The sequence below is a fragment of the Leopardus geoffroyi genome, chromosome A1, assembly GCF_018350155.1.
Source record: "Leopardus geoffroyi isolate Oge1 chromosome A1, O.geoffroyi_Oge1_pat1.0, whole genome shotgun sequence".
Taxonomy (NCBI): domain Eukaryota; kingdom Metazoa; phylum Chordata; class Mammalia; order Carnivora; family Felidae; genus Leopardus; species Leopardus geoffroyi.
Genome location: NC_059326.1, coordinates 155,469,987 through 155,493,297, shown reverse-complemented (window position 1 = coordinate 155,493,297; position 23,311 = coordinate 155,469,987). Strand labels below are relative to the sequence as shown.

Sequence of the window (23,311 nt, the reverse complement as noted above, 5' to 3'; positions counted from 1 at the left end):
TATTATAACATGTAAACTAAGAGGTGGAATGAATCTGTGGGACAGCTATATCTCTTGTTGCTGACATGGGTGCCATGTTGTCTGTCTTTCTACTTGCTCTACTTTCTCAAATCTGTAGGTGGGTCATGAACAATTGCTTCATGGCTGTATGCAGTCTGCAGGCCTTATGTTGTGTAGGCCTGCTATAGACACTACTCTTTAATTGGGCAGAAAAGTTGCTGCATTGGCTTCCCTCCCATTTCAGAAAGCTGAGTACATGCTGTTACTGCAGCAGTTTGTCTATGCCAGCTCGAGGAACAAGAACCTGAGATTGGAAGTCAGACTAGGGGCTCCACAGGGTGATAAGGACCATTGCATTTTCACTATTGAGTCTGATTATATTTATAATCATAGGGAGGTGCTTTTTTGAACATGGGTTAATGTGCATTTGCCCATTTTGGAAAATCACTAGACTTTTACAGTTCCCGATTAAAGTTTTTGGTAACTACTCGGAAAAGACTAATAGAGTACATTTGGGGAAAATGCTTTCAATGAGTGATCTTGTATTGACTGGCTGGCTAACTGTCTCTCCATCACTCTCATACATACTCAGAATGCTACAAGTGATAGAAATTTAATGTTTTCAAAATATAAATGAATAAAAGTAGAAAAGTGAAAATGTTTACTTTTTTTGTTCTGTATTAAATGTTCATTAAATTAATTTTGGTAAAATTAAGTAAAATAATTTCCTATTGCTATAAGTAGCCACATTTTATGGTTGAATTTAAACTGTAGAAAGGGGATTGTGATGGAACACCCATCAGAATATCTGCTGTCTCATATGAAAGGACTGCATATAGTGTCTTGATAGTATAAAAACTTCTTTAACATACTTTTAATTTTAATTAAAATGTCTAAATTATAATATACCAAAGAAAATAGTTTTAATTTTTTCCATAGGTCTCTGTGTGATTTTAATGTTGTGTACATTATTATTGGTGCTTGAGTTTAATATTACCTTCTGTAGCATTAAAATTGTTAACACCGTAGCTTTGGTAATGCACATTTGAATATTATGTTGCTGTAAACAGCTTCACTAATGCTATATTTTCAGTGAATATTATGGGCCTTCTGTTAGTGCTGGCATTTGAGCAATTTTGCTTTCTATTTTTTTGTTGTGTATACAATGCAAAGTATTCCCACCTGAGATTTCCCCAAAATTTCACTTGGGAAACAGAACAAATTTGAAGGATGTTTTCTGTATGTTGCTCAAATCATGCTTTGCTTTGAATCAAGCCAAATGATGAAAACATAGTCTAGCCTTCTTTCCAGCAAATTGCAATTACCTCTAAGGCCTATAGTAAAATGACCAACTAATTGAGAACACTTGTCTTTGTTTTCAGTTAGCAAAACTTACTAAGAATGTCCATTTTCTGAATTCAAAAAGGTGTGTTTATTTTTAATGAATTAAAAGTTGGGAGCTCTGAAAATTAAAGCATATGCAGGTTACTCTCTTCCTCAAGGGGACATATACTACTGCTGTGCTCGTGTGAAGTAATAATGAGATACCATAAGCAAACAGTAGATGATTCATGTCAGATGGTTCTTCAATAACATTAGGGGGGAAAAAGCAGCTGATGTATGGGATATTGAAGGCAGATTAAGTTGTTAATGTATATTAGTATATTCTTAATTTCCTTTTAATTGAAAAAGACATATTGACTTTAATTAGAACCATTTCACAGGAACTGTCAATTAGCACATGTCAAACTAGTTAATTCAGAACAGAATTCTTTTAATTAGGGTCTGCTTTCCTTTAACTATGGGGCCAATGAAATCAGCCTTTCCTTATCTAGATTTTAAATGTCTCTAAGACATATAATACAAATGTAGACTCTTATCTATTATTAGAAGCCCATATGGATAACATTAAAATGATGATGCTGGCATTGTTCATGCAGCACAAATCAGAGTCCCTTTATGACTGTTAGAAAAAAAATGGCTTTGAACAAAGACTATTTTAAATACCAGATTTATCCTACTTTAAAGAGACTACAAAATTTATGACATGCATGTTCACATTTAAAGTATTATTTAATACGTCTGCTCAAATAAATGGGCCTATTCAAACGTTTTGTGTGTTCTATCAGCCGAAGACACATAAAACATTGTCAAGCCATACAGCAACATTTTTTCCTTAAATGAACTGTAATCAAAAAGGGAAAACAGACTGAATGATTTTTTTTTTTTTTGCACAACATAAAAATAGCATTGTTAACTTTCATTGCATCCAAAGATTTAATACGAATAGTTGATACGGTGACTAAACCACTGGTATGAGCTAATGTAATCTTAGTAATCAAACTGTAAAATCTGAAACTTGGCTTTTTCTTGATGTAATGTTGTGGAATTGCAGCATGTTAGTTACAGTTGGCATGAGGATGAGCACGTAGAGTGAGTTTGCTGGGGCAGGACTCTATGGTGTTCACCTATGAAATAGGTATACTCAGTATTAAGAGAAGATTTAAAGTGGCATGTAAAAGAAAATTAATTGGAAGTCTAGCTTACTTTATCATGTAAGATTTAGCCGCTATTTTACTGAGTTAGAGTAAGCAAGGATTACAGAAATCAATAAAAAAGAATATTTAATAAGCCAGTCTGGATTCCAAAGAGAATTATCTAGTATGTATCCTCATATTTGTTCATTTGTGGTAGGTACATTTAATGATAACTGTACTGTTCCTTACTAAAGTATGATGTAGTGTAGATGTCTCAGTAGCTGCATTTGTGACAGTCGAATTAAATGAATAATTGTTGTAATCTTCTAATTTTGATTAACAGGCAAAACAGAGTATACAAAAAGATGAAAAAACAACCAGAAAAACCCTTTTCCTTCTAGAGTTGACCTCATTCTTCTGAACTGTTCTTAGAGGGACCTCAGCTCTCTACTGTGTGTTTGAGAGACACAACTTACATTTAGCATGCCCATATTTGTTTCAATCTGTAGCTTTTAATTATTTTTGGTGCCATATAGTCACTTGAGTCTGGGATAAAAGATATTAATCCTCTTCCCAGAAAATATACATAAGCAGACATGCACTAAATGTTCAGGGTGGGAGGGGCGCCTGGGTGGCGCAGTCGGTTAGGCGTCCGACTTCAGCCAGGTCACGATCTCGCGGTCCGTGAGTTCGAGCCCCGCATCAGGCTCTGGGCTGATGGCTCAGAGCCTGGAGCCTGTTCCCGATTCTGTGTCTCCCTCTCTCTCTGCCCCTCCCCCGTTCATGCTCTGTCTCTCTCTGTCCCAAAAATGAATAAACGTTGAAAAAAAATTAAAAAAAAAATTAAAAAAAAATAAATGTTCAGGGTGGGAAAACGTTATGAAAAATAATTTGGTACAGGCTGCTGAAAGATGGAACCTCAGTTTGATATAATTGACTACTTGTAGTGTTGGAGACACTGTGCTTGGTCTGGGAAAATAACAATGAGCAAGATGAGCAACCTTAACATCTGAGTAACTGTGACAAATTATTAACACATTTTCAGAAATTACTCTGTGATTATTATTTAAAATTTTTTTTTTTTTTTTACTTTCTGAACTGGTTAAAAATTGACCTATATTTACAAATCTTGGACAAATTTTATATGTGACAAGATTGACAATTTTACATAAAAATTGCCTGAAAAATACAAGTATTGAAACAGTAGATGAGACTAATTTTATAAGTTTAATTCAACAGATTTTATTAATTATTTCCATCCTAATTATAATTCCATTTTGGTTAATAATCTTAGGTGATATTAATTAATGCTGTAACTTTGATCCATCTTTTTGTTCTGTTTATTCACTTAAATTATATAATTTATAATAATTTATGAAGAAGGCATAAGGCATACTAATACAGTTTTATGAATTAGTCTTAAACTCTAAACTGTGTAAAGGATCTTGGGTGGGGTGCTAATTAATTTCTTGATTATCTTTGAGTCACTTATCTGTGCTATGCCAGGGTTTAAATTCAAACAAACTTTTGAGTAATATCAACACGTGCAGAATCTGTTATTCCACTAGATAGTATTAATTCCTTTGTAACTTCAGAGGGGTCATTTGGGTGTCTGTGTGTGTGCATGTACGTGCACATGTTTAATCTTTGGGTATACTGTAGCACTGTTATGTATGTATAAAACATACTTGCATACTTAATGTGCTTTTAGTCCCACTTTTATCCTTGGTTGTCTCTCGCAGTTTAAATTGCCTTGTCTGTTTCAGGGGCACCCGGGTGGCTTAGTTGGTTAAGCAGCTGACTTTGGCTGATGTCATGATCTAAGGGTTCATGAGTTCGAGCCCTGCTTGAGGCTCTGTGCTGACAACTCAGCACCTGAAGCCTGCTTCAGATTGTGTCTCCCTGTCTGTCTGCCCCTCCTCTCCCCTGCCCTCTCTTTGTCTCCCTCTGTCTCTCTCTCTCTTTCTCAAAAATAAACAAATAAATTAATTAATTAAAAATTGCCTTGTATGTTTTACCTTTTGTAAAGTTGACCATTGGTGTATTTGTCAGCAACAAAAATTTTGGCCCTTGGAAATTTACAGGATACATGAGCCTTAACTTGGTTTAATCATCTTAATGGTATAGATGGTATAGGTTATATATATATTGATAAGAATAGGCGAAAATTACTCAGAGCATATGTTTTTGGATCAAAACCATAGCCATTTTATTTATTTATTTATTTACTTACTTACTTATTTACTTATTTTTAGAGAGAGGGAGAGAGAGAGGATGCACGTGAGCGGGGGGGGGGAGAGATAGAGAGAGAGAGAGAGAACCCCAATAGAGAGAGAAGTGAGGCTCACTTGGGGCTCGTGCTTTTACTTGAAACAGGGTTTGTGCTCACCTGAAGTGGAGCTTGAGCTCAGCTGAAATGGGGCTAATGCTCACCTGATGGGGGTTCAAGCTCACCTCAACTGGAATTTGTGCTTCCCGGATATGGGACTTGAACTCACCAACTGTGAGATCATGACCTGAACTGAAGTTAAATGCTTAATGACTGAGCTGCTCAGGTGCCCAAAACCATACCCATTTAACTCTGACTTGGTTAGCTGCATTTTAACAGATTATTTAAATTATTAGGAGCTGTGATTTCAAATAGCTTTATCCAAATAGGAAAATTATTGAAATCACTGGAATGTTTTATGTAAAGGGATGTAACTTTCAGATGAAAAATTTGAATTGTTGGATTTTAAGAGTTAATTGGAAATTTTCTTAATTATTTCATCTACTTTTTGATCCTTAATCAACATCATATTGATTTTAATAGGGACTAAATGCACCACCCTGAATGTGGGATTTCTATACTCCATATGTGTGTAAGTAGCCCCACCTCTGCAACCTCTGACATACGCTTTTTTTCTATCTATTGATAAACAGTTGTCTAACATATTAACTACATAATTTAGTAAATTTAATTTTTTTATATCTTGAGAGTGTGTTCATGTTATCTTTTGGAAAGTGACAGGGAGTTATTGTGTGTGTGTGTGTGTATTTGTGTGTGTGTGTGTGTGTGTGTGTGTGTGTGTGTGTGTGTGTGTGTATGTATATATATGTAGGTAGCCAGTCTCAGGTTAGTTTGGTTCAGTACCACAAGTATTTATTAGGGACGCCTGGTTAGTTCAGTCGGTTAAGCGTCTGACTCTTGATTTTGGCTCAGATCTTGATCTCATGGTTTGAGTTCGAGCCTGCACTGGAAGCACAGAGCCTGCTTGGGACATTCTCTCTCTCCCTCTCTCTCTGCCCCTCCCTTGCTCATGCTATCTCTCTCTCAAAATAAGTAAACAAACTTTTAAAAAATTAAAAAAAACCTCCAAAAACCAAGTATGTATTAACCACCTCTTATTCAGAAACAGTTAATGTTAGCTACTATCTTGTTGAACATTAGTTAAAATGTTTATTTGCCTTTTCCTTGACTATGTAGAATCTTGTTAAAAACTAATAATGTTCGGTAAATTATTAGTTGCCTTTTCAAAATTATTTAATACTTTATAGTTGAAATAGTTTTTTAATTTTATATATTTATTTTGAGAGAAAGCGAGTGAGTGAGAGTCGGGGAGGGATAGAGGGAGAGGGAGAGAGAGAGAATACCAAGCAGGCTCTGCACTGTCACCACGGGGCTCAATCCCACGACCCTGGAATCATGACCTGAGCTGAAATCTGGAGTCAGACACTTAACCGACTGAGCCATTCAGGCACCCCTATAGTTGAAATATTTTCAATACTATTATCTAGTGCAAGATGAATAATTCCATCGTTACAGTTAATAGTTTAATTTCATTCACTGGTATCATTAGGTGTTCTGGCATATGGAAAAGTTGGGTTCAAATTACGGTATCACTATTTACTAGCTTTATAAACTTAGATAAATTGCTAACTTCTGAGGTTCATTTCCCTCCCCTAAAAAATGGGGATAATAACACTACTTGGTAGCGTTGTATGGATTAAATGGATTATGTAAAGGGCTTAGCATCTTGTCTTTTACATACTCAGTAAATACTTGTTCCCAACCCCTTTTCAGTTTTGTTGTACTAACTGCCTCTACTGAGAAATTTATTGTTAAATAGATTTACTCCTATATGGAAATACAGATTGTTAACATGAATGCTCTACTAATTTGATGGTTAATAGATATTAACAGGGGAAGTTACTACTATCTTTGTTGCTTCAGGAGAATCCAGCTGATGACAATCACCTACTTATGACCAACAGTCCTTTCTTCACTGTTTGTGTGAAATATATTTTATGACTATCACTAAGTGAAATGGCTTCTAACAAAAACCGTTTGTTTATAATAGTTCAATGTAGAATATTCAATTTTTTTTGTAAGCTGTCTGCCCAGTGTGGGACTTTAGCTCATGACCCCAAGTTAAGAGTCGCATCTCTACCAAATGAGCCAGTCAGGCACGCCCAAATATTCTTGAATAGCAATATTAGCTCCTAAATATGTGAAAAAGATGTATAAAAATAACCTGTAATTGTACCAACTAAAGGAAATCATTGTAAATATTTTGGTGTGTTTTATATGTATATGCTGAAAAATTTATTAGGCCATTACATTTTATTCATAATTGTGATTTAAATGGCTACACAGTATTCATTTTTAAAAATAAGTCCTTTTTGAAGTTTGCATTTTTTTCCTGCTCCACTAAGTTAGAATGAACATCTTTATATATATAACCTTTATATGCACTTCTTAGTATTTCCTTAGGATAATTCTTAGGAACAGAATTACTGATCAAAGAGAATTAACATTAACATTTGATATATATTTAACCCAAGTTGCTTTCCAGAAAAGTGTCAATTAATACTCCCACTAGCCCCAAATATGACCTTCTGACAAAAGAATGAATTGCTTTTTGAATATACAGTTTGGCTAGTTGTTAAGTCAGTTGATTAATATATAGTTTTTGGCTAATTGATTCTTTCCTAATTGATTCAGTTTGGCACTAATTTAGGAAGAGTTCGAATAACATTATAATGACCCATGTGATCTTTCCTGGGATTTTCTAAAGATAGCTTTTAATTTAAAAGTAATGTTTAAAGTAACATTTGTCGTAAGTGGTAGCTGGTATGCCAATTTGACTTAGTCACATCTTGATTTTTATATGTGTTATGAGGTCTCTTTGGGGCTAATTTCTATAGCAATTTTTAGAGGAAAATGAGATTCTTCTAATGTGCAATTAAAGTATTTGCATTATTGGCAATATATAGGGAGAAACTTAAGGGTAAAAACCAGCTCATTTTATTTTGTAGAAAAATCAGAAATAGGAAAAATATGCTAACATGATTATATCTAATGAGGGAAATGTTCCATGCAGATGTCTTTTTTCTATTAATCCCTAAAATGACTGTATGCTTTTATTTATATGGGTAACATCAGATACAAACATGTTACTAGGAATATATTGCCACTTACAAAAAAGATACACAATATGAGTTTAGAATTTTAATAAATTCTCTTTTAAAGGTGATTTAAATCTTTAGATAATGTAAGATTTGAGATTTCAACAAAGATGTAATGTCTGTGTATGCTACTTCTGAGAGTTATTTAGATATGTTTTTTCTTGCTTAGCTGTGTTTACTGCAGCTTCTAACATAGGGGATTGAGAACTGGGTCCTGTATGATGGATCTTTTATGGGACACAGAGAAATATAATTTTATTTAGTTATATTTGAAGCCTCTATCTAGGCACACTGCAAGCAATATTATTCTTACTATCACATATAGATAACAAAGTCACAAGCTCAAGCTAACAAAAAGGGCATGTGAAAGGAAAAGAGACATTATTCTTGTTTTTGCTGTTGTCAGTAGGAATTTTTACATTTTCTTTGTACATGGGCACCTTTTCATGTTTATTATACTACATTGATAGCACTGTCACATTTCATTAAGTTAACTCCAACTTAGTGAAAATGAGAAAAAGAATATTTTGCTGCTACTATTATTCTAGACTTTTTTCCTATAAATACTTACCTTTTATATAAGTTATGAGTTATTTGAGAATAAGAATGCTTTAAGGACATGTATTTTGTTTTAAGCTAGATTAGGCTGCTAAATAAGCTAAATTTGGACCTCTCCCTTTATGCTTGGTAAATATGTTGTGGTATTAATACAGACAAATACAAACATTTCTTATATTCCATACTTGTCATTTTTTTTTTTTTTTTTACTGAATATATGTCAGTGAAGGCACAGCTTTGGTAAGGGGTGGGGAGACACATATACACAAATGATCCACCCTCTTGCACTGGTATTAGCATCCTTGCTCTTGAAACTAAGGAAAGCAGATAATAAAGTCACACTGGTAGCTACACATAGTTTATACAAACCCTCTCAGATTTGATAGTATTCTACACCTGAATGTACAATGACAGAGACAGGGAGTGTGGGTGTGGGGAATTGAAAAGAAACAGAGAAAGGTGTAGAGAATAATGGTCTTGTCTTTTGATTTTTAATTTGTAGAATTAATTTCTTTTCTCTTAAGTCTTGAACTTATGGTTGTAATTGGAGTTAATTTAAGCATAGTTACCAAAATAATGGAATAAATCGTTTCCGACTTGGTATCTTTTTGGTCGCTGAGTATATTCATTAGCTGTAAGTAGGGCATTATGTCGTTTATAAATTTTAATGCCTTGTCATTTGTAAATATACCTGATATTTAAAAAAAAGTCCATTTCTCCTTATTTGGATTTTCTTTGCTCTCTAGGATTAATGGGCAAAACATGAACTTCACTCTGAATTTCTCCTGAAATTTTAATTTAAAGTTTACTTTTTCAAGACTCATTTTGAATTACAGAGATCATCTTCTACCTGTAGCCTCTTTTGGGAGGATTTCCAAAAGAGTAAGTTGACTTTCCGGGATATGATACTTTGGGAAACATTTGGCTTAAATAATGGATGCTTTTATGTTGGCTCCTGCTAATGTGTTAGAGATTATTCTTCAAAGAGTCCAGTTGAATACCAGTGTCTTTTGGTGAGGGGTGGGAATACAGAATCATTTATAAGCCTGATGGTACTATTTGTCAGTTTTCTTTTTCTTTTTTAAACTTTAGTAGGCATCAGGATCAACTTAATAAAAAAAGGTAATGTCAGGCTTAATATTTTAGCAAATACATTTTGGTGGATATTCCATGAGTTTTTTAATGGAATGTGAGGATAAAAATCAAAGATGTTGATTGTTTTTGTATAACCTGGTGGCTATAGTTAACAATATGACATTTCTACTTTAAAATATGTTAAGAGGATAAATCTCTTGTTAAGTGTTCTCAGGACATAACAACAAAAAAAAGACACAAGAGAAAACTAGGGAAGTTTTAGAGATAATAGATAATGTTTATAGTATGTTGATAGTGGTGATGGTATCAGAGGTGTATGCGTAAGTCCAAACTTATCACAATGTATACATTAATTATGTGCCATTTTTATATGTCACTTATAATTCAATAAAGATTAAAATGCATGTTGATTGTATTTTAAAGATATACTCTGGAGAAGGAAGAGAAAAATACTGAACAGATGACGTCATAAAGCATTCAGTTCTTGATGTAGGAGTTTGTGAAAAGGAATGGCTTCATGATTCTTTGTTTCATTCTGTTGCCTTCATCATGAGTACTTGATACTACTAATAATCATATTGGTGTATTCCTTGGCATTTAAAGGAATATCAAATATATTCTTTACATTAGAAAGCTTTTCTTCTGCTGAGGCTACTGATTCACAGGAAAAAAAAAACCTCTTGGGTATAATCTACAAATGAAAAACAGTTGATGACAGGAAGCAAACGTGGAGGAGGTAAAGAGATGGTGAAGAGATGGCAAAAGTGGGTAGACACTGAGAGAGGAAATATTAGAGGAAGGAAGATGAGGGAGAATGGGTGGGCTTAAAACAAAAGAGAGTGATTTTTCTCCTTTTGGCTTAGGCCTCAACCGTGTCCTGGCTTTCTTCCTTTTGCATCTACCCTGATGATCACCCTCCAGCTATTAAAATCACTCTAATTCTGGTGCTAATCCAGTTCCTCCTGACTTTTTACCTTTGCATCCACAGGTATCCTAAGTTCACATGGCCACCATAACTATCACTGGGCTTTGTTTTCCTCATTCCATTGTCATTTATTAGGAAGCCTTCTTTCTTTCTTTCTTTCTTTTTAAATTTTTTTATGTTAATTTATTTTTGAGGGAGGGAAAGAGTACAAGCAGAGGAGGGGCAGAGACAGAGGGAGACACAGAATCCGAAGCAGGCTCTAGGCTTTGAGTTGTCAGCACAAAGCCTGATGTGGGGCTTGAACCCATGAACTGTCAGGTCATGACCTGAGCTGAAGTTGGAGGATTAACCATTTGAGCCAGTCAGGTACTGCTAGGAAGCTTTCTTGAATATTCAAATATTTCCACTTAGTTAATGAACAGATTCACTGTGAATAATAATGCAGTGTCACTTTATGTATGCCAGGTAGTGTTCTAGGCTCTGGATATAAAGAACTTAATGAGTTGAAGTCTCAATTCCCATTGAGCTTATGTTACAACACATGAATAAGTATATATTTGAATTGCTTTGGGGAGAAAAAAAATGCAAATTAAGGGGGTAGAGAATCACAGAGTATGTTACTTTAGAAAGGGTAGTTAAGGAAGTTTTGTCTGTGGAGGTGATATTTAAGCACAAATCTGAATGATGTGAGGGAACAAGCCATATGAGTTTCAGGGCAGTATGTGCTTGGTGAGACAAGTGCATAGGCTTATGTTTGATGTCTTCAAGGGTCAGCAAGAAGTGCAGTGGATGGATGGGGAGAATGGTAGGAAATGAGGTTAAGAGTTAGGCAGAGGCTGATCATGAAAAGCCTGATAGACCACAGTAAAGTTCTTGGATTTTATTTTAAGAGTGATGAGGTGGATTCACTCCATGCTAGGGGTATCTTCTCAGATGAGAGCAGAGCTGCAAGGTATCAGAATTCTTACGCACTTACCCAGTTGCATTTATTAATATAAATACTGTAGTAGAAATGGGAAGTGGTTGTTCAGGACAGCTTACGCTGAGTCACATTACTGAAGGTCTGTTCTACCTTCAGAAGAGGACTACAGTACCGTAATGAGATAGGTGACTGTTCTCCTGGGAAGGTTTCAGTGATAAATTCTTCTAGAGGCCAGTAGAAGTGAAGTCAGTGGTAGCCATCCAGCAAATATTTTTGCGGGCTTATTAAATATCAGACACTGTGCTGGTTGCTTTTGCACATGTTAGGCTGTGCAGCAATTTGTCCCCATTTTACGGATCAGAATACGAAAGCTCAGAGGTCCTATTGTGTCACAACTGCTGTAATTATTTGGTTGAGTATCTGAATATTCATACTAAAGTAAGGTCCTTGCCTGAATTGCTGGGATTAATTGCAACAATGTAGATCTGGGTATTATAGTTTCAATCAGACAATGTGCTGTTAAATTTCTAAGACTATATTAAAGAGGTAATTAAAAGTCTTTTACTTTAAAACACATACTTTATAATTTTCTGGAAATTAAATTAATTAATTAATGTATGTGGTCATTTTGGAAAAATTAGAAATATTTGTTTTTTACTATGAATAATAGCAAAATTATGGAAAGAGCCCAAATGTCCATCAACCGATGAATGGATAAAGAAAATGTGTAATGGAAGATTACTCAGCAATCAAAAAGAATGAAATCTTGCCTTTTGCAACTAGAGTGTATTATGCTAAGCAAAATAAGTCAATCAGAGAAAGACAAATATATGATTTCACTCATGTGAAATTTAAGAAAAAAATCAGATGAACATAGGGGAAGGGAAGGAAAACTAAAATAAGATAAAAACAGAGAGGCAAACTATGAGACTCTTAACTATCGACAACAAACTGAGGGTTGATGGAAGGGAGGTGGGTGGGGGGATGGGCTTGTTGGGATGAGCAATGTGTGTTATATGTAAGTGATGAATCACTAACTTCTATACTTGAAACCAATACTACACTATATGGTGACTAAATTGAATCTAAAAAAAAAAAGAAATACTATTTTTAAAATGCACATACCCATATACACATGCTGTGACCACCTCTCTGCTTCCACCTTGTAAATACCTCAGATTAACACTTTTCCCAATGTAGAAAGTGGATTCTGGTGGTACTGTTATTGTATTTATTTAAATAGTTGTGGAATGAGTGATTTTACTCATTTTGTTTAGTGTTACCAATTGTTTGGGCTTGCCCTAAGATAGTTTATTACTTTCAAATGAGTTTGAGAAACTTAATGAATGTGTTTGATAATTCAGTGTATCTAGTGAAATTGTTACAGAAGTCATCCGAAGAGCTTGGTTCTGTAGTCTCTTTAGTAGTGATTTGACGTCTTATACTCTGGTAGCCTATCTATAGGGCATGTTACCAAATCTAATATTTATTTGGTATAATTCATGTAAAGAAAGAACATAAAATGCGTCCCCCTTCCCGTCATAACCTCCCTGCTTACAGCCGACTGTGGAAGTATATCTCAGTCTACAATGTCACATGTTCAAGGGATACACTTTTTGTTCTTTGTTTGAAACTCAGTTTCTATTTTGAGCTTCCATTTTGTCCAGGTGACTGAAGTTTTAATCTTGATGAGGAGTGTCTTTTTCCTTTTCTCTTACCTCTGCTAATTCTTGGATGGGGGTGGTGGGTCCTATTACACATCTTCATCTTTCCACAATAGTGGCATTTGTAGAAATGTTAGTCCTTCATTTTGTTTTTGAAGTTACTTGGCCATGATAGGTTGCTGCTCATTCCTCATTCACATTCACAAGGTATTAGCTAGTAAAATAACTTCTTACAGTTTCCATGCTAATGACAACACTGTAATCTTTCTGTGGTCTCCAGACTTTAATAAGATATGGAGAATTCTGTGAGACTGCTCCTTGTCTCAGCTTTGCTGGGCCTGAGTGGGGCCTGGGAAATTCTGAGGATAATATCTCATTTGCCCCTTACAATTATCCAACCAGTTCTGTGGGATCTTCCTGCCTCCCTGAGTCTGTACCTCGGAAGTGGGATGCAGATTGCCTCTGTTCTCTTGTAAGAACAATGTCTAAATCCATTATTCATTTTACTCTTCTTTTCCCCATTCAAGGATTTTCATCAAGTCTAGAGGGTGAGGAAATCTTTTGTCTTTGCTCATTTTGTTTTTAAGGTGTTCTAAATCTGTTTTGTGTCCTAGATGTTGCACATACGTGGGCTGAATTTGACCCACAGAAGTTCATTTTACTTGGGTAATATTTTAAAAATGGGGAAAATTCACATAAAAATCTGAATTTCCAGATTTTTTTTGATGGGGCGGGGTGGGGGGGGGGAGAATGATTTGGCAACATTGGACCCACATTTCTATATGATAAAAATCGGTTGGAGGTGAATAGTGGCTCTTTATGGGGTTTGCTCATTCCAGTCCCACTTCCTTGTTTGTTTTGTGTTACTCACCTGCCTGACTTGGTTAGCATATATTTTGAATCCTTCCCATTATTCTCAAGGCCCAGGATTTTGGAATTCAAATGTTTGGAAAAAGACTCCTTATTTCTGCTTTCTGTTGTCATTGCTTTCCCTTAGGCAAGGTGAGCCTATCTACTACTTGAATGGAGGAAGAATCTAAGAATAAGGGAAAAAATTGGCTAGTATATAAAAAATGTTAAACTACTAACATAAAGGGTAAACTACTAAATAAAGGATATTATAAGAATTTTATTTTACTTATTTAAAAAAAATATTTATTTTGAGAGAGAGAGAGAGAGGGCACGCACATGTGAGCAGGGGAGGGACAGAGAGAGGGAGAGAGAAAACCCCAAGTAAGCTCCACACTGTTGGCATAGACAATGCTGGGCTCGAACTCACGAGCCATGAGATCATGACCTGACCCAAAATCAAGAGTCAGTGCTTAGGGGTGCCTGGGTGACTGAGTCAGTTAACCATAAGAGTTCAGCTCAGGTCATGATCTCTCAGTTCGTGAGTTCAAGCCCCACAGCAGGCTCTCTGCTGTCAGTGGTGGAGCCTGCTTCAGATATCTGTCTCCCTCTTTCTGCCCCTCTCCTGTCTGGGTTCTCTCACTCTCTCTCTCAAAAATAAATTAACATTAAAAAAAAAAAGACACTTAACTGACTGAGCCACTCAGGTGCCCCTTACTTTACTTATTTAAAACTGTTTTGGGGCACCTGAGTGGCTCAGTTGGTTAAGCGTGGGACTATTGATTTCATCTCCTATCAGGATCTTGCAGTTCATGAGATTGAGCCCTGACAGCGCAGAGCCTGCTTGGAATTCTCTCTCTCTCCTTTCTCTCTGCCCCTTCCCCTGTTCTCTGGAAATAAATAAATAAACTTAAAAAAATGTTTTTTCAAGTTGATTTTTAAAATTCAGCTTTATTCAGGTATAAGTTATATAAAGTTCACCACTTGTAGAGATATAATTCAAACTGGTTTCCAAAGTGATTGTATCATTTTACATTCCCACTAGTGATGTATGAAGGTTCACCTTCTCCAGTCTTGTTCTCATTTGGTGTTATCAGTGTTTTAATTTTAGTAACTCCAGTAGATATGCTGTATCTAGTTACATACATCTCATCATGGTTTTATTTGCATTTTCCTGGTAATTAATGATGTTGAGCATCTTTTCATATGCTTATTTTCTATTTGTATACATATTTTTGATAAGTGTCTGTTTAAATCTTCTATTTTAAAAAATATTGAGTTGTGATTCTTGAGTAATAAGAACTCTTAAGTATTATGGATTAAAATCCTTTATCACATTAATCTTTTGTTAAGTATTTTCTCTCATTTTCTTAATGGTCTTTTGAAAAGCAAAAATTTTACTTCTGATAAAAGCCAGTTTGCTGATTTTCTTTTTTTACGGTTCATGTCTTTTATGTCCTATCATAAAGGACTGAGGGGCCCTTAACTGAGGGTCAAAAGGTATGTTTTCTTCAAGAAATTTTATAGTTTTTGCTCTAACTTTTATGTCTACAGTCCATTTGGGGTTAATTTTGTAGATAGTGTGAGGTAAGGGTAGAGTTGCATTTTTTTTTACATGTGACCATGTGGCTCTCTTTGTTAGAGACCACTCTTTACTTATTGCATTAATTTGATGCATTGATAATTAGTTTATCATAGATATATGCTTTTTTTATTAAAAAATTTTTAATGTTTATTTATTTATTTATTTTTTTTTTAAATTTTTTTTTTTCAACGTTTATTTATTTTTGGGACAGAGAGAGACAGAGCATGAACGGGGGAGGGGCAGAGAGAGAGGGAGACACAGAATCGGAAACAGGCTCCAGGCTCTGAGCCATCAGCCCAGAGCCTGATGCGGGGCTCGAACTCACGGACTGCGAGATCGTGACCTGGCTGAAGTCGGACGCTTAACCGACTGCGCCACCCAGGCGCCCCTGTTTATTTATTTTTGAGAGAGAGACAGAGCATGAGCAGGGGAGGGGCAGAGAGAGAGGGACACACAGAATCTGAAGCAGGCTCCAGGCTTCACACTGTCACCACAGAGTCCAATGTGGGGCTTGAACTCATGAACTGTGAGATCAGGACCTGAGCTGAAGTCAGATGCTCAACTGACTGAGCCACTCAGGCGCCCCTATCATAGATATATTCTGATTTATATTCTGTATCATTGACATTTATGTCTTTCTTTTAGTTGGTATGAGTTAGACCATCTTGGTTCTCATACCTTTAATGTAAGTGTTGAAATAAAATAGTGTTAAGACCTCTAACTTTGTAGGTTTGTTTTTCCTTTGTCAAAATTCCTTTAGTTATACTATATAAATTTTCATATAAATTTAATTAAAATATTATTTAGTAATGTCTGTCCTCAACCTGAGGCTTGAATGCCCAACCCCAAGATCAAGAGTAGCATGTGCTACCGAGTCAGCCATATATATGAAATATAAATGTCATATGAATTTTTTTAATAAGCATGCCATTATTATAAAAAGGTTTACTAGGATTTTTTAAAAATGTAATTTATTGTCAAGTTAGCTAACATACAGTGTATACAGTGTACTCTTGGCTTCGGGAATAGATTCCCATGATTCATTTTTTACATACAACACCCAGTGTTCATCCCAACAAGTGCCTTCCTCAATGCCCATCACCCATTTTACCCTCCGCCCTCACCATCAACCCTCAGTTTGTTCTCTGTATTTAAGAGTCTCTTATGGTTTGCCTCCCTCTCTGTTTGTAACTATATTTTCCCTCTTCCCTTCCCCCATTGTCTTCTGTTAAGTTTCTCAGATTCCACACATGAATGAAAACACATGATATTTGTCTTTCTCTGACTGACTTATTTCACTTAGCATAATACCCTCCAGTTCCATCCATATTGTTGCAAATGGCATGATTTCATTCTTTCTTATTGCCGAGTAGTATTCCGTTGTATATATATATATACCACATCTTCTTTATCCATCAGTTGATGGACATTTGGGCTCTTTCCACAATTTGCTCTTGTTGATAGCACTGCTATAAACATTGGGGTACAAGTGCCCCAATGCATCAGCACTCCTGTATCCTTTGGATAAATTCTAGTAGTGCTATTGCTGGGTCATAGGGTAATTCTATTTTTAATTTTTGAGGAACCTCCATACTGTTTTCCAGAGTGGCTGTACCAGTTAGCATTTCCACCAACAGTGCAAGAGGGTTGCCGTTTCTCCACATCCTCGCCAACATCTGTAGTTTCCTAAGTCGTTCATTGTAGCCACTCTGGTGTGAGGTGCTATCTCAGTGTGGTTTTGATTTGTATTTCCCTGATGCTGAGTGATGTTGAGCATCATTTCATGTGTCTGTTAGCCATGTGGATGTCTTCTTTGGAAAAGTGTATATTCAAGTCTCCTGCCCATTACTTCACTGATTATTTGTTTTTCAGGTGTTGAGTTTGGTAAGTTCATTATAGATTTTGAATACTAATCCTTTATCTGATATGTTACTTGCAGATATCTTCTCCCATTCCATGAGTTGCCTTAAACTTTTTTTAAATGTTTATTTATTTTTGAGAAAGAGAAAGGGAGAGAGAGAGAGAGAGAGAGAGAGAGAGAGAGAGAGAGAGAGAAAGCAGGGGAGGGGCAGAGAGAGAAGGAGACACAGAATCCGAAGCAGGCCCAGGCTCTGGAGCTGTCACCACAGAGCTCGGTGTGGGAGCTGGAACTCATGAACTGGGAGATCATGATCTGAGCCAAACTTGGACGCTTAGCCAACTGAGCCACCCATGTGCCCTCTGTTAGTTGCCTTTTAATTTTGTCGATTTTTTCCTTTGCAGTGCAGAAGCTTTTTATCTTGATGAGTTCATTTTTGCTTCTATTTCCCTTGCCTTCAGAGATGTGTTGAGTAAGAAGTTGCTGTGGCTGAGGTCAAAGAGGTTGTTGCCTGTTTTCTAGGGTTTTAATGGTTTCCTGTCTCAGATTTAGGTCTTTCATCCATTTTGAGTTTATTTTTTGCATAGGGTCTAAGAAAGTGGTCCAGTTTTTCTTCTGCATGTTGCTGTCCAGTTCTCCCAGCACCATTTGCAAAAAAGACTGTCTTTTTTCAATTGAATATTCTTTCTTGCTTTGTCAAACATTAGTTGGCCATACATTTGTGGCTCCAATTCTGGATTCTCTATTCCATTGGTCTGTGTGTCTGTTTTTGTGCCACTACGATACTATTGTGTGATTACAGCTTTTTAATGTCTGGGATTGTGATGCCTACAGCTTTGGTTTTCTTTTTCAACATTACTTGGCTATTTGGGGTCTTTTGTAGTTCCATACAAATTTTGGGATTGTTTGTTCTAGCTCTGAGAAGAACTCCAGTGCAATTTAGATTTGGATTGCATTGAATGTGTAGATTTCTTTGGGTAATACCGACATTTTAACAATATTTGTTCTTCCAATCCATGAGCATGGAATGTTTTTCCGTTTCTTTGTGTCATCTTCAGTTTCTTTCATAAGTTATCTATGGTTTTCAGCATACATATCTTTTACCTCTTTGGTGCAGTTGTAAGTGGGACCAATTCCTTGATTTCTCTTTCTGTTGCTTAATTATTGATGTATACAAATGCAACTAATTTCTGTACATTGATTTTTTATCCTGCGACTTTGCTGAATTCATGTATCAGTTCTAGCACTTTTTTGGTGGAGTCTTTTGTGGTCTCCATGTAAAGTATCATGCCATCTGTGAAAAGTGAAAGTTTTACTTCTTTGCCAATTTTGATGCCTTTTATTTCATTTTGTTGTCTGATTGCTGATGCTAGGAATTCCAACAGTATGTTAAACAATAGTGGTGAGAGTGGACATCCCTGTTGTGTTTCTGATCTCATGGGGAAAGCTCTCAGTTTTTTCCCATCATCTCAGGATGATATTAGCTGTGGGCCTTTCATATATGGCTTTTATGATGTTAAAATATGTTCCTCCTATCCCAACTTTCTGGAGGGTTTTTATTAAGAAGGATGCTGTATTTTGTCAAATGCTTTTTCTGCATCTATTGATAAGATCATATGTTCTCATTCTTCTATTAATGTGATGTATCACATTGAGTGATTTGTGAATACTGAACCAGACCTTCAGCCCAGGAATGAATCCCATTTGATCATGGTGAATAATTCTTTTAATATACTGTTGAATTCGATTTGCTAGTATCTTGTTGAGAACTTTTGCATCCATGTTTATCAGGGATATTGGCCTGTAATTCCCCTTTTTAGTGGGGTCTCTGTCTGGTTTGGGATCAAGGTAATGCTGGCTTTGGAGAGTAAGTCCATAAGTTTTCCTTCCATTTCTATTTTTTGGAACAATTTGGGAAGAGTAGGTATTAATTCTTCTTTAAATGTCTGGTAGAATTCCCTGGAAGCCATCTGGCCCAGGACACTTACTTGTTGGGAGATTTTTGCTAACTGATTCAATTTCTTTGCTGGTTATGGATCTGTTCAAATTTTCTTTTCCTTCCTGTTTGAGTTTTGTTAGTATTTGGGTGTCTAGGAATTGTCCATTTTTTCCAGAGTGTCCAGTTTGTTGGCATGCAATTTTTCATAGTATTCTCTAATAATTATTTGTATTTCTGTGGTGTTTGTTGTGATCTGTCCCCTTTAATTTGTGATTTTTCTCTCTTTTTGAGAAATCTGGCTAAGGTTTTATCAGTTTCATTTATTCTTTCAAAAAACCAGCTGTTAGATTCATTGATCTGTTATACTGTTTATTTTTTATTTTGGATTCTATATTGTTTTTTTTCTGCTCTAATGTTTCTTATTTCTCTACTTCTGCTAGCATTGGGGTTTCTTTGCTGCTCTGCTTCTAGTTCCTTTAGGTGTGAGGTTAGGTTTTGTATTTGGGATTTTTCTTACTTCTTGAGATAGGCCTGGATTGCAATGTATTTTCCTTTTAGGACTGCCTTTGCTGCATCCTAAAGGTTTGGACTTTCCTGTTTTCATTTTCATTTGCTTCCGTATATTTTTAAATTTCTTCTTTAATTATGTGGTTGACCCATTCATTCTTTAGTAGGATGTTCTTTAATATTCATGTATTTGGAGGTTTTCCAATTTTTTTTTTTTTGTGGTGATTTCAAGTGTCATAGCATTGTGATCTGAAATATGCATGGTATAATCTCAATCCCTTTATATTTATTGAGAACTTTTTTGTGACCCAGTATGTGATCTTTTTGGGGGAAGGTTCCATGTGCACTCAAGATGAATGTGTATTCTGCTGCTTTGGAATGAAAAGTCCTGAATATATCTGTCTAGTCCATCTGGTCCAGTGTATCATTCAAGGCCATTATTTCTTTATTGATTTTCTGTCTAGATGATATGTCCGTTGTTGTAAGTGGAATATTAAAGTCACCTACAATTACAGTGTTATTATCAATAATATTGCTTACGTTTGTAATTAAGATATATAAAAATATATATGTGTGTGTGTGTGGCACACACACATATATTCTTTCAAGTTAGAAGCATAAACATTTATAATTGTTAGCTCTTCTTGATGGACAGACCCCTTAATTATGATATAATGCCCTTCATCTCTTGTTACAGTCTTTAGTTTATTTTTTTTTGAGGATATATTTTTATTTTTATTTTTATTTTTTTATGAATGCAAATATAACATACTTTTAACTTTTTTTATTTTTTTATTTTTATTTTGTTTTAGATTTTATTTTTTTTCAATATATGAAATTTATTGTCAAATTGGTTTCCATACAACACCCAGTGCTCATCCCAAAAGGTGCCCTCTCAATACCCATCACCCACCCTCCCCTCCCTCCCACCCCCCATCAACCCTCAGTTTGTTCTCAGTTTTTAAGAGTCTCTTATGCTTTGGCTCTCTCCCACTCTAATCTCTCTTTTTTTTTTTCCCTTCCCCTCCCCCATGGGTTTCTGTTAAGTTTCTCAGGATCCACATAAGAGTGAAAACATATGGTATCTGTCTTTCTCTGTATGGCTTATTTCACTTAGCATCACACTCTCCAGTTCCATCCACGTTGCTACAAAGGGCCATATTTGGTTCTTTCTCATTGCCCTGTAGTACTCCATTGTGTATATAAACCACAATTTCTTTATCCATTCATCAGTTGATGGACATTTAGGCTCTTTCCATATTTTGGCTATTGTTGAGAGTGCTGCTATAAACATTGGGGTACAAGTGCCCCTATGCATCAGTACTCCTGTATCCCTTGGGTAAATTCCTAGCAGTGCTATTGCTGGGTCATAGGGTAGGTCTATTTTTAATTTTCTGAGGAATCTCCACACTGTTTTCCAGAGTGGCTGCACCAACTTGCATTCCCACCAACAGTGCAAGAGGGTTCCCGTTTCTCCACATCCTCTCCATCATCTATAGTCTCCTGATATGTTCATTTTGGCCCCATGGTTTTAATTTGTATTTCCCTGATAAGGAGCGACGTTGAGCATCTTTTCATGTGCCTGTTGGCCATCTGGATGTCTTCTTTAGAGAAGTGTCTATTCATGTTTTCTGCCCATTTCTTCACTGGGTTATTTGTTTTTTGGGTGTGGAGTTTGGTGAGCTCTTTATAGATTTTGGATACTAGCCCTTTGTCCGATATGTCATTTGCAAATATCTTTTCCCATTCCGTTGGTTGCCTTTTAGTTTTGTTGGTTGTTTCCTTTGCTGTGCAGAAGCTTTTTATCTTCATAAGGTCCCAGTAATTGATTTTTGCTTTTAATTCCCTTGCCTTTGGGGATGTGTCGAGTAAGAGATTGCTACGGCTGAGGTCAGAGAGGACTTTTCCTGCTTTCTCCTCTAGGGTTTTGATGGTTTCCTGTCTCACATTCAGGTTCTTTATCCATTTTGAGTTTATTTTTGTGAATGGTGTGAGAAAGTGGTCTAGTTTCAACCTTCTGCATGTTGCTGTCCAGTTCTCCCAGCATCATTTGTTAAAGAGACTGTCTTTTTTCCATTAGATGTTCTTTCCTGCTTTGTCAAAGATGAGTTGGCCATACGTTTGTGGGTCTAGTTCTGGGGTTTCTATTCTATTCCATTGGTCTATGTGTCTGTTTTTATGCCAACAGTCTTTAGTTTAAAATATAGTTTGTCTGATATAAGTATGGCTACTCCAGTTTTCTTTTGACTTCCAGTAGCATGATAGATGGTTCTGCATCCCCTCACTTTCAATCTGTAAGTGTCGTCAGGTCTAAAATGAGTCTCTTGTAGACAGCATATGGATGGATCTTGTTTTTTTATCCATCCTAATGCCCTGTGTGTTTTGATTGGGGCATTTAGTCCATTACAGTCAGAGTGATTATTGAAAGGTATGGATTTAGTGTCGTTGTGTTATCTGTAGATTTTGTGCTTATGGTGATGTCTCTGGTCCTTTGCAGTCTTTGCTGCTTTCCGCTCACGGATTCCCCTTAGGATATCTGGCAGGACTGGTTTAGTGGTCATGGACTCCTTCAGTTTTTGTTTGTCTGCGAAAGCCTTTATCTCTCCTATTATAAAGGATTCTTGGCTGCATATTTTTCCTATTCAGCACAGTGAATATTTCTTGTCACTCTCTTCTGTCCTCCCAAGTTTCAGTGGACAGTTCTGCTATTACCCTTATGTGTCTACCCCTGTAGGTTAAGGACTGTTTGTCTCTAGTGCTTTCAGAATTCTCTCTTCATCTTTGTATCTTGCCAGTTTCACTATGATATGTTGTGGTGAAGACCTATTCTTTTTGAATCTAAAGGGAGTTCTCTGTGCCTCTTGGACTTGAATGTGTGCTTCCTTCCCAGATTAGGGAAGTTCTCAGATATAATTTGTTCAAATAAACCTTCTGCCCCCGCCTCTTCTTCTTCTGGAACTCCTGTGATATGGATATTATTATGTTTCATTAAATCACTTAGGTCTCTAATTCTCCTCTTGTGGTCTAGTATTTTCCTATCTCTCTTTTTCTCAGCTTCATCATTTTCCATAAATTTATCTTCTCTTTCACTTATTTTCCCCTCTGCTTCCTCCGTCCTTGCTGTTGTTACTTGTAGTTTACTTTGCACCTCTTTTACAACATTTCTTAATTCATCGTGATTATTTCATAGGTCCTTGATCTCTGCAGCAATAGATTCTCTGCTGTCTTCTATGCTTTTTTCAAGCCCAGCTATTAGTCTTGTGTCCATTATTCTAAATTCTTGTTCAGATATGCTGTTTATATCTGTTTTGAGCAATTCTGTGGCTGCCATTTCGTCCTGGAATTTCTTTTGCAGAAAATTCTTTTGTTTTGCCATTTTAGCTAGTTTCCTGTCTTTTACATGTTTTAATAGCGTGTTATGTGTCCTGCACCTGTGAGTAGTACTATATTAAAAAGTACTACTTTTTAATACTGGCCCTTCAGA

At 36.0% G+C, this 23,311-nt stretch overlaps 1 long non-coding RNA gene across 9 annotated transcripts in view; it reads left to right on the top strand.

The window, feature by feature from the left end:
* Positions 1 to 23,311, top strand: part of LOC123608287 — a 153,759-nt gene that overhangs the window by 90,819 nt on the left and 39,629 nt on the right. For 7 of the 9 annotated variants that reach the window (XR_006717174.1, XR_006717178.1, XR_006717171.1 and 4 more), the window contains one exon: positions 9,230 to 9,365. The exons of the other annotated variants lie outside the window; for them this stretch is intronic. This is a non-coding gene — a long non-coding RNA (uncharacterized LOC123608287). The remainder of the gene's footprint in view (positions 1 to 9,229; positions 9,366 to 23,311) is intronic. 9 annotated transcript variants of the gene reach the window in all.